The sequence below is a fragment of the Passer domesticus genome, chromosome 1, assembly GCF_036417665.1.
Source record: "Passer domesticus isolate bPasDom1 chromosome 1, bPasDom1.hap1, whole genome shotgun sequence".
Classification (NCBI taxonomy): domain Eukaryota; kingdom Metazoa; phylum Chordata; class Aves; order Passeriformes; family Passeridae; genus Passer; species Passer domesticus.
This window is the reverse complement of record NC_087474.1, coordinates 79,121,074-79,133,246: the sequence shown is the minus strand read 5'-3', so window position 1 is coordinate 79,133,246 and position 12,173 is coordinate 79,121,074.

Genomic DNA, 12,173 nt, shown 5'->3' with positions numbered 1-12,173 from the left:
CCAAGGAAAGTGAGAGGGAGAGCGCTGGGAAGGGGTCTTATGGCTGATGACAGTGGCTTCTTGTGACTTTGGTTGCTTTACTGTCCAGTAGAACAGGGATCTCCTTAGCAATTCTTCTGTCTCCCCTCCTTCCATGGCCTGGGTTTTCATTGTGCAGTAGCCCTCAGATTCGTGCAACTGTGCTGGGATCCACCTGGCATAATCCCAGTCTACGTACAGCAGAAGTATCTGTGGGCTTCTCAAAGGCTGGTTACCCCTAGCTGTGCCATACACCACTGTGCAGCTTACAGTCTGACTTAAAATTGTTCCTGCTTTTCTTTTCCCAATATACCATTGCTTTTGGCAGTGTTACTCTTTACTTTCAGCTTTCTTTGTTGGGACATTTGTGAAAATCTGTTTCTGATTCTGCTCTTTTGAAATCTCTGAATTTGATTTTCATTTAGGAGCTGGAAGTAGGGAAAACATTAAAAGCAAGATTAGTTTTGTATTTCTGAAGATGCTTGAAAGACTGCCAGAGAGCTGACAGGTTAGTGATGGCTTGTGACATATAAAAGCAGATAAGCAAAGATTCATAATAATTCAAGATCTGTTGAAAACCATATTGAAACATGGCTAGCAGTGAGGGTTTTTAAGAGAAAATGTTAATTGTGCATATTCAGACTCAGAAGTGTATTTCAGCCCTTACTGTAGGAAACAAATTGTGACTAGCTTTATGGGCATCCTTTGGATTTTGCCTCTCTTGCTGAGATTTTCAGTGTTTTCATCCCAGTTCATCTCTCGCATCTCTTACCTGCCTTCCTGGCAGGGATACTGCCTTTAGGTGTCTGCACACGTGGAGTCCCCATTTCCCTGCTGCCTGGGTATGTGAAGCCTTTCTTTCATGCATTTATCCACTTGTTCAGTAGTTCACTTCTCTGCCTCTCTAGGCTTTTGTTGCTCTACAAAAAGGAGCAGTTAGTTGAAACTTCTTCTGGATCAGTGGTGTGAGAAGTAGCAAGAAACTTCTTGATGAGGAGCCTAGAAAAAAATCTTTTAGGTTCCACTGGGTGAAGAGGACCTGACCTTCAAAATTTCCCACGGCATGTTAAGAGGATTTGGGCAAAGATCTCAGGGAAAAATGAGAACTCTGCTTTCAGAATGGCCATGAAATGAGAAAGACAAATTAAAAAGCAAATTTTCCTCTCACACTGTATAAAGGGCTTTCTGCTGAACAATCACCAGCTGAATACATATAAGAAGCCGCCAGCAATCATTAAGCTCAATTAACCATATTCTTGTGCCCATGATACATCTGTAGATTATTTAAACAAAGTGATGGTGGGCAAGGAGAAGAGGAAAATTGAAGAAAAGGGGTTCTGCTGTGAACACTCGTACCACCATCACCCGAGCGATGCTGTAATACAGAAACTGGGTCAGAGACACCCTTCCCCCTCCATGCTGCTGTCAAAGTTATTTGAGTGTCTATTGAAACCCTCACAATAGAAGAGTTTGGCTCCTGCATTTGCTGAGCAAAACTGATTTGTATTTCTTCGTTCAGAAAAAAACTGCTGGGTAATTTCTGAGCAAGTACAATGTGGCGGTTCAGTAGATCCCTGAAAGCTGATTTCTTGGTGATTTGTTTTTCATTTAATAAGACACCAATGCTTTTATTTAGCATTTCAGGATTGACATGCTGAATCTGTGTTTAGGAGCCTTAAACCTCTCTCTTGCCACTGTTAATTACCAGACCGGCACTGGTAGTCTTCCTTCAAAGTCTGAAACATTGTGGAAAGTCTCTTGAGAGGCTGTCTAACTGATGATTTAAATCTAAGTTAATTTCTTTATTTGCTTCTAGGATAATTGAAGTAAAAGATATTAATTTGGAAGTATGGCTTGTCTAAATTTAAACATAGTGCTCTTCTGGATTCTTCCAACTCCCCTTTTTAATCTTGAATTTGAGTCTGTCGTCCTTGTTTACAGCTGTCCCATTAGCAGTCTTAGCCTTCTGGTGTGCTCTGTCTGCTCTGGGATTTTTCTGTCTTGTTTTTCTGGCTTCTTTCAGAGAGTCTCAGTGCCTTTACCTCGTCCTGAAAAGAAACCACACTACATTTCATGCTCATAAGGACAGTGTGCACAGATTTTCAGTAAGCACGGAACTTGGGTGTTTGGCTATAAGGAGTGACATTGTTTGGCAGTTGTTGTTAGCCCTTATTCCAAAGGAGACATGAGTGAAGTGAAATAGTGGAGTCCAGAGTTTGAACCTGCTTTCTGAGTTAATAAAGTCTCTAAATTCACTTCCCCTTCCTGCTGCCCTCAACATGCAGGGAGGAGTGAGCACTTGCCATCTCACACATTTTTCCCCTTATATAAAATGTCATTTCTTTCCTGAAAATTGCCCTACTTGATGGACACTCTGGAGCTGGCTGGGAGACTTAATTGGCCATGAAGTACAGAACAGTGTTTGGGCCATGGCTACTGGGAGTTGCACACTCTAAGTGGTTGTTATATCGTGTGTTAAGGAGGCGTGTTTGGAAGTGACAAAGGAGGAGGAGATGAAACATCAATTCCTCGTTTTCTCTGTACCTCAGTCTACTCTCTGAACAAGGTATTTAATTGTTATCAAGCAAAAGTGATATTGTGGCCATTCATATCTAGCTTATTTCTGCTTCATCTTATTGTGTTTTTAAAAGAAAAAGGAAAAAAAAAGGAAACAATGCCCCGGGTTGGGTGTTAGCTTCAACAGGCACATAGTTACCTATGTCAGCCTCTCTTCCTTGCATCCTAACTACCAAGAGGAAGAAATAGAAATTCTTGCCATTCCACCTGATTGCCCAAATTTTGGGAGAAGCTCAAGAAAACAAGCTGTTTGCAACCTGAAGCCTGATGGCAAAATGACTTCTCTTTTTATCAAGGCTAATCACTTTCCAGCCCTGTCTCTGGCAAATCCTCTATCTGTAATAATCAAGTCAGTATATATGACATAGTTTTTTGACAGAACAATATTTCTTAATAATTTAGTAGCATTGTACACACACAAAAACAGAGTTATAATTAGCTCTTATCCCTAAAGTTGGAAGAGCTTTTCAGTTCATTGGAGGCTGCTGGCCAATTCTCTTATCTAATTGGATGAAGTTCCTACTTTCTCCCATTTGTATAATGTCTGCTTTTACACAAACTCATTAAGTGCAGCTGTACTCCAAGTTTCTAACAACAGCCCCAGTGAAGACGAGGCAGAAGTTTAATAGCTGTTCTGTTCTCTCTTTTTCATCTGATCTTAATCCATTTTGGTGGCTGATGTGTGCCCAAACATCTTTCCCTAGCACCTAACTCTACCCCCTCCAGTTTTTTATTATGAATTATATTAATAATTAGAAACCAGACAAATTGCATAAGATTGATCTGTCTGTTTTGAAACTGGTGAGTTTGCAGCTTGCTTTCAAGGAAGATGGATTTAAAGCAATTATTTGTTTCTGTGAGGCATACAGAAGTGATTTTTCCCTTTCATTTTGAAGCTGGCATTAAGATGAACTAACATAGTCACTACACTATTCTTTAAATCTTCAGAGACATTAAACTGATTATACAGGTAGAATTGCAGCATCATAGTTAAGATGTTAAGGTTTTTCATTTAGATGGATTTTTTGGCAAAATAAATACATTTTAAACCAAACAAAACCACCACACACACTTTTGTCAGTCTGACTGTTTTTTTTCTCATGTTGCTGTGTGTAATTTTGAATTTCTACTTAGCTGAGTATACAAAGTCTTCATTTGCCAAAATTCAAATTTGTCTTACAGTACTGTTTACATACATTCAGCTCACATTTACAAAGAAATGTTTATCACACACTTCCAGCAATACAGATAGGTCATTAGTATATCATTGGTATTAGAGTGATTTTATAACTCCTGTGGATGTTTTTTCCCACTGAAGAACTATTCCAAGGTTTACTGGGGAACTTCCAGCTGTATAATTTCCTTTCCTTAATGTGTTCCATTTTCCCACCAAAAAAGGGAGGCTGTAGGAGAGAGAGAAACTCAGAGAAGAAGTTTTCTCACAGTGTTGATTGTTTCATGAGGACATGTATCTGTGATGATAAATGCTCTTGCTCAGATAGCCGGTGATAGGGAGACATGGGTGACAATGAGGATGACATTCTTTGGCACTGGGGTCTGAAGTTACAGCTGTGTATGTGCACATGTCTGCAGTGCAGAAGAGGGGAGACAGCAAAGAAGCACAGTGAGATATCAGTAGAGGGACTCAAACTAAGCCTAAATTGAATAAGAAGGGAAATTTCCCTCTATTGGTGCTCCAGCTCCTATCATCGATATTTCCTTTCAGGTGTAGTGCTCTCCTGGCTTTGAAGGTCACCAAAGGCTTGACCCTTACAAGGTTCAAACACCCTTAGCTCAGTCTAGCACTTAAAGATGCAAACAGCTGGCAAAATCCAAAGGCCAGTATGAATGGGGAGGACCTCCTGAACTCTACTTCCTCTATCTTAGACTCTTCCCTCAGTTCAAGTCCTCATAAAGAGGTACCAGAACATTTTGTTGCTATTCCTGTGAGTGTATGAAAACTGAGCAGTGTTGTAACCAAGTCCTAGTCAAAAGACTTATCAAAGTCGGCAAAATTCAGGAGTGCAGACTGAATATCAGTCTTCTTAATAATGACACCAAGAGGTAGTTTAATTCTTTGTTATAATACAAAACTAATCTTAGCATGAGTCACGAGTAGTTTTTTTACTGATAAATGTCTCTAATCAAAAACTGAAATCTGTGAACATCTCTTGTTTTCAGAAAATTGGCTCCATCTGTAGACATGTTCCATCCTAGTCTCAATCCCTGTGTAGACAAATACAAAACATGGGCATTCTTGTTTAGAATCCCATTTGTTGTCTCCTCTTGGTCTGCTGCCCTACACATACGCGAGATAAGCTTGACTGACATTCATGAGTGAGAACATTTAGGTATTTTCTACCCAATAAAGACAATGTCTTCTAAGTGTGCAAGCTTATTTTTAGAGGACATATTTATGTATTAAAAGGGCTCTTATAATGCTGGAACATTTGTTTTGCCAGCTACAGTCATCATAGGTACATCATTAAATTTACAACAGTAGCTGCTCTCTGCTAATTTTGTAATGTTTTGACAGAACTTAACACACAAATGTATGTTTGTGCTACTAGTCATCGGTGAATCATACCACTTAATTGGATGGGTCAAGAAGATAAATAGATGTGGTCTTAGGAAATGAAAATGGCTTCTTTCATTTGTGACTGAGTTTGTTTGTACACTGCTTTTGTTGGAAGTAGCAATTTTTGATGTGGATTATGGAAAAAAGTGGTGACTTATTTTCCTAACACTTGAGTGAGTGGTGATAGTTGTTGGAGGATGTGATGACAGAAGAAAAGCGGGTTTTAATTTTGGTTTTGAAGTGGGTGGGGGTAGGCAAGTGGATACTTAAGACACATTAATGAAGTTATGTTGACAACTGCTAAGTGTGAAGTCTGTCATGTATTTCATTGCAATGAATGTGTCTTTATAAGCAAACTGCATTGGAGACATCTGTGCAATTGTCAGCTGTAATTAAAGGATGATTCAGCAGTGGACATACAGTTGAAAATGAAGGACAGGATGATTTTTTTATGTGGGTGTGTATACTTCTGTTTGCCAAAAGTGACATATCTTTTTGACTAGATAACTCTTTCCAAGTATCTACTAAAACAAAAAAATATTTGACTTAATTTATTTATTTTATTTTTAAATACAATTTCCGCAGTAGGAGAGAATTTGAATATTTTAAGGCAAGCAAATTAAGACTTTTTGGTCATATCCTTGTTGGTGGCATTCTAGAGATACATAGAGAAATTACTTCCAGAAAGACTTGGGAAAGCATGAGGTAATACATCACTTGTCAAGTATGCAAAATAAGCAAAGCAAAGGATAGTGCTTAGTCCAAGGCACATCTCTGCTTGCATGTGCCATGCTCACTTGTAACACATGCAGCAGCTGTGTGTCATGGTCCATTTCCCTAATACCTTTCTGACTGTGCTATGGATTTTGATGTTGCTTTCAAAGGAGCTTGCAAGCTACAGCTGGGGTTTCTCCTCATAAGGCATGAGCAATATTCGGGATTGCTGGCTGATTTTTTCCCCTGCCACATAGCTTCCCATCACAATCGACCTGAACTTAAGAAAAGTAAAGGTATTTGAGGAAGGATCCAGGCTTTTCTCAGGGAGTTGAACAGCCTTGTGTAGCAGTTAAAGCTGTTCTGCAGCTATCAGTGCTCCACGTCCAGTGCAAGTACTAAAATTTCTCTTCCTAGCTCCAGTAAATATCGATGGGAGTTTCCCAGTAGATGATGATTGGAGTAGTTCTCAAGTGGGTAGCTTGCTTTGAAAAGCGTATGATGTGAAGAGGAGGTTTGGCCTATCTGAACCTTGGATTCTGTCTCACCTCTTCTTGGAGGTAGCTGTATAAACTTTTCTTTTTATACTTCTTGAATATCTTTTATGGCCTCTGGACTGCCCTGCCTTTCCCCCTCCATCTTGGCAGAAAGCAAGAAAGCAGCTATAAAGTAACAACACTGACATCTAATTCCAGAACTGGAAGTTGTTATTTGGATGTAACTGGAAGCATTGCTATTTGTCCTTGGTTAAAGATTGATTTCATGTCCCTAATGAAAACACAGGGATAAGGAATCATGCTGATTTAGGTGGTAGGCAGCTGGAATGAATGGTTTATTAGGTATCTAGTCGGTGAGGCGAAGGAGTGAGGAGGAGCTGAAAATGAGCATTTTTGTTTAAAATACATCTGTTTCTTTTCCATGGCCACATTTTTCAAGTGGAAAAGGTATCAGCTTCTTTTAGAGTTGCGAGTTGGAGGAAGCTGTGCCTGCCACTAGCAGTAAATGAGTTACTTAATGGGAAGAATGTTTGCAAAGCCTGGAGAGAAATAACAGCTGCTTTTTTAAGTTAAAAAAAAAAAAAAACAAACCAAAAACAAAAAACCAAAAAAACTCCACCAAAACCCCAACCCTATAACATTTCAAAACCGTAGCATGATCGAGGATCTTTTTTTAAAGGCCTGGATGAAAGGAAATTAGTAATGTGTAGGGCGTGCTGAGTGGCTCAGGCACCTCACCTGTTTTATTCCTAGCTGCAGAGGGAATTCAAAGTTTGACACCAGATGTAAAGCAAACCCAGAGCCACATGAACTACTAGCCAGCTTCCTTCAGCAACATTAATTTACAGTCTCATGAGAGAACACTTTGGCTTGCTGCCAGTTTTGACTTCAAGCAGCATTGTCGGAGGACAGAGCAGTGCAGGCAGTGGTCCCTTTCAGGCCACGGCATCTGGGCACTGGAGCAGACAGCCCAGGCTCCTGGCCGGGCTCCGACGCAAACATTACAGAGCACGTCTGTGCCCCAGCTCCCTGCTGAAAGGCAGCATTAATTATCCTGCAGCTCCGTGGCTCTGCGCCGCCTGCCTGGTGTGTTACAGGGTGCTGGCATCTTGACGCTGCGGAAGTGGGCTTGCCAAAACTCCTGTCTGAGGTTGGCTGACGTGTTTGGCATTGCTGGGCCCTGCCAGTGGGTTCCTCCACTGTTTGCTGGGAGGAGGGCAGTGGAGGCCAGGAAGAGGAGCTGTTTAGCCAAAGTCTCTTTGGTTTGCCATTGGCAGTGCTGTGGGATGACACAGTAAGAGGTAGGGAGGTGTGATGCCTCTCAGCTTTTTCCAGCCATCCTGTCTTTAAAGAAGTGCATTTCCAAAGTGCCTTGATGCCTGTTAGGGTGTTTTATGTGACTCGTGGATTCACTTTCCAGTCTTTTGCTGTTTTCTTTTCAAACTATCCAGTCATATATGGATATCCCGTCCCTGGAAGTGTTTGAGGCCAGAGTCTATGTGGAATCTCATCTAGTGAATGGTGTCCCTGTCCATGGCAGGGGGGTGGACTAGACGATCTTTGAAGGTCCCTCCCTACCCAAATCATTCTATGATTCTGTGAAAAGCTGTGCAGTTTGAATGCTAAGCATTCATGCTTGGGAAACTGGAGGTGTATGTTGTCAGTCTAGTGACTGGAGGGTTGAACCCAGAAGAAAGCAAGAGGCTTTTTGACAAGTGACTTGTTTTGAGGGTTTTTTGGAGTAAAATTTAAGTAAATCAGGGGTGATTACTTCCACTGCAGCAGTAATGTACAGTCTATTTTTTTGTCTGTTTTTTTCCTGAACACAGCATTTTCTCCTTTCACAATTTCTGATGTAGTTGCCCCAACAAAGACAAAGGGCATATCAAAGTTGTTGCCACACTAATATGTAGACTGCATTCATTGACTTTTTGTGTTTGCATCAGATATGCTTATCAGTTAATAAGATTATTGTGGGTCAGTAGAACAATAAATCAAATTTTGGGATTCATGATAACTGACTAAAAGAGTGTTTTTTGAAAGACTATGAAGTAGTTCTGTGGCTTGCATTTATATAATTTCATTACACAAAGTGCTTCTCCAGTGCAAACTTTCCCCTGCTGGGTCAAGTTGATTAAATGTTTTCTCCACCATTGTAAGTAAACTTTCTGCAACAAGGCTTTTTGGTGAATGGATATGGTGGATTGACCCTGGCTGTATGCCAGGCGCCCACCAAAGCCGCTCTACCACTCTCCTCAGCTAGGCAGCAGAGAGAAAATGTCATGAAAGGTTCCTGGCACGAGATTAAGGGCAGGTAGAGATCACTTACCAATTACCATCAGGCAAAACAGACCTGACTTGGGGAAATTATTTTAATTTATCACCAATCAAATCAGGTTAGTATAATGAGTAATAAAACCAAACCTTAAAAACATTTTCCCCCCAACCCCTCCATTCTTCCTGGGCTCAACTTCATTCCTGATTTTCTCTACCTTCTTCCCCCTGAACAGTGTAAAGGAGCTGCTTTTAGGAGTTGTAGTCAGTTCATCACATGTTGTCTCTTTCACTTGTTCCTCCTCAAATGGAGGACTCCTCACACTCCTCTCCTGCTCCAGTGTGGGGTCCCTCCAAAAGGACACAGTCCTCCACAAACTTCTGCAATGAGGGTCCTTCCCAAGGGCTGGAGTTCTTCACAAACTGCTCCAGCGTGGGTCCCTCCCGTGGGGTGCAGTCCTTCAGGAAGAGGCTGTATCAGTGTGAGTTAGCCCAGGGGGTCACAAGACTTTCCAGAAAACCTCATGGGCTCCCCTCTCCATGGGTCTGCAGGTTCTGCCAGGAGCCTGCCCCAGCAGGGTCTTCTCATGGGGTGACAGACTCCTTTGTGCATCCATCTGCTCTGATGGTCTGAGGGTGAATTCTCCATGGCCTGCAGGTGATTCTCTGCTCCACCATGGACTTCCATGGACTGTAGGGGCACATCTGCTTCACGATGGTCTGCACCAGGGTCTGCAGGGGAATCTCTGCTCCAGTGCCTGGAGCACCTCCTTCCCTTCCTTCTTCACAGACCTTGGTGTGTACAGTGCTGTTTATCTCACATATTCTCACTCCTCTCTCCAGCTGCAATTGTGTGGTTTTCCTCCCTCACCTTCTTAAACAAGTTAAGAATACCAGAGGTGGTGCCATTGTTGCTGATGGGCTCAGCCTTGGCCAGCAGTGGGTCCATCCTGGAGCCAGTGGACATTGGCTGTAATGGACATGGGGGAAGCTTCTGGACTCCTGTAGAACCACAGCTACCAAAACCTTGCCATGCAAACAAGATTTGCCAGAGGGTAAGACATGTTACCTGAGGGGTAAGAAGAGTAATAATCTAGAAGTCACAGGTAGGAAAGGGAAAAGTTTCCTTACCGGATATATTAAGGATCAGCAGATTTTTTGGAGTGGGAGTGTACGAGTGGGGAGAAATTTAAACAGGCACAAAACTCAAGGATATGATTAACTAGGGCATTGGACAGCATCTCTGACCACACAGGCAGAGAAGTGCCTGCAGCTTACCAGGTGGACAAAGAAAGGGAAGGTGGCTCTTTTTCCATCTCATCCCCAAATAAACAGACTGGTTGACTTCTGTCTCTGTCACCTGTGGCTTTATAAAGATTTGTATCAGTACTGTCTGCTCCAAATGGACGCTTTCAGCTGTACAACCAGGACCTTTTCTGAGTCCAAATTTTCACCACAATCGAGGCATTGAATTCCCACCATTGTGATTGTACTTGTAGTAAGAGTTTTGGAGGACACATGCAGAAGAGGGCAGGCTGATGTTTCTCCAGGATATCCAACTCAGTACATTTAATATGAGTTGGATAGGTCAGAACCAGACTAGGTACTCCCACTGAAGAGGACAAGGCATCTTCCAGGTGAACTAATCCAGAAACATTGTTCAGTACATTGCAGGACAGCAAGGAGTGTGTCTGCACCTTTAGAAGTCTTAATAAAAATTAGATACACATGTTTTTAACTGACAAGTATTTATCCCCATAAGCTTTTAGAGATCCATTCTGAACATTTTCAGTACTTGTGCTCAATTGTAGTTGGGAGCAGTGAACTACAGCCTATCATGGGATGCTTCAAGAGCTACTTTGTTGTTTGTCCACCTGTGCAAATCAGTTTCTTGCAGTGCAGAAATTTTGACTCCATTGTCTTTTGCCCAGGGTAACATGTCTTCAGAGGCAGTACTGGATACCAAAAAGTTAGTTCCAAGCAGGAGGTTAGCTCCTCCTACGGTCAGTTGCTACATGAAACATAAATGCCATGCAGGTGGTACCCAGCCATTCATAGTGGAATAAACTTTACTTTCTACCACTTGTAGACTTGCTAAATATTTAACAATTGAGGAGGACAAAGGCAGGAGCTATGGGATGGAGAACTTGCTGCTGCAGAGGGACAACTGCATGCTACTGCAGCTTCAGTAGAGACTTACAGTGCTTGAAACCACTTGGGAATGTTTTGAGGAAGGAGCTTTCTGGTTTTGGCCCAGCAAAACATCTTTTTTTAGGGTGCTCCTACCTAATTTTCAGACAGCCAAAACCCATCTTAGTTACCAGGTCTAATGTTAATTTTGTCTTTATCCAGACCTTTTCTGTTCTCCCCATCTGCTCACTGTGCTTGGTCTCAGGGATAAGGTAATCTCAGGTGTGTAAATCTGTTAGCTTTTAAGAAAAACTGGAGTTATCTGACTGGGCAGAAAGAGAAGAATTCCTGAACTAATTTACCTGGTTTTGCTGAACTCCCTGTGGAAACTTAATCCCATCATCCTTTGTTAGGTTTTAGCTAGAAAAAATGCAGTTCTGGGGCTGCTTTCTTCCAAGACCTCCTCTTCTTATTTCACAAAATAATGGCAGAGAGAAATGGTAGTACTTGCCCTACTGCAATGTGGTTTACCTTCTACCTTGCAAAGGTTTAGTAACCTTGCTCTCTGCTGGACAGTTAAATCCCAGAGGACAGAGTCCAGCTTTGCATTCTGTTGTGTTGCTGCTTCTTTCAGTTTCAGGCTGACTTCCTTCACCTTCTCTGTCTTCATGGACACATACAGAGGGGTAGATGTTTTGCACATGTGCTAGAGTTGTGCTTGAAAAGCATTAAACTATGAAGATCAGACATTCATAAAAAGTGCATCCATGACAGCACAGTGCACATATTTGGCTGCAAAACCCACTGGAGAAGCCGGGTAAATTCTTAAAGCAGTTAAATACTCATGACCTGAACACATGTAGCTATGTTCTAGCCGAGTTAAAGCCACAGAAGGTAAGAGGCAATGCCTGTGAATTAAGGGCCAGTTAATAGGAGCCTGTAAGAAGCAAAATACCTAAATACTTTTTGGAAACCTTTGGTCATAACTGTAGGAACCCTTCAGCAGTAACAAAAATATTTCTTTTGCTCCTGTTGCTAATGTCCATTTCCAGCTCATGGTTGCAAGAATGAAAACCAGTTTTAGCAAATAACTAGAAGACCCTTGCTGCACTTTCTGCAAGACAGCAGATGAATCAGAGGGCAGAAAGGGTGACACTGTCCTTGGATCCCAAAGCAGAGACTATACCTGGGGTCTGCAGCTACTCAGACCTGGGTCACTGCATCTTCATGAGCAAGGCTGGCGAGTACTGGCCACTGCTGAGCAGAACAGGTGAACAGAACTATCAGGAAGGAAAGAAACATTATGTGCCATTTATGGGATTACACTCAAAATGTTTGAGTAGCTTTTTATCGACAAATCCTAAACAATGCAAATGCAAAATGAG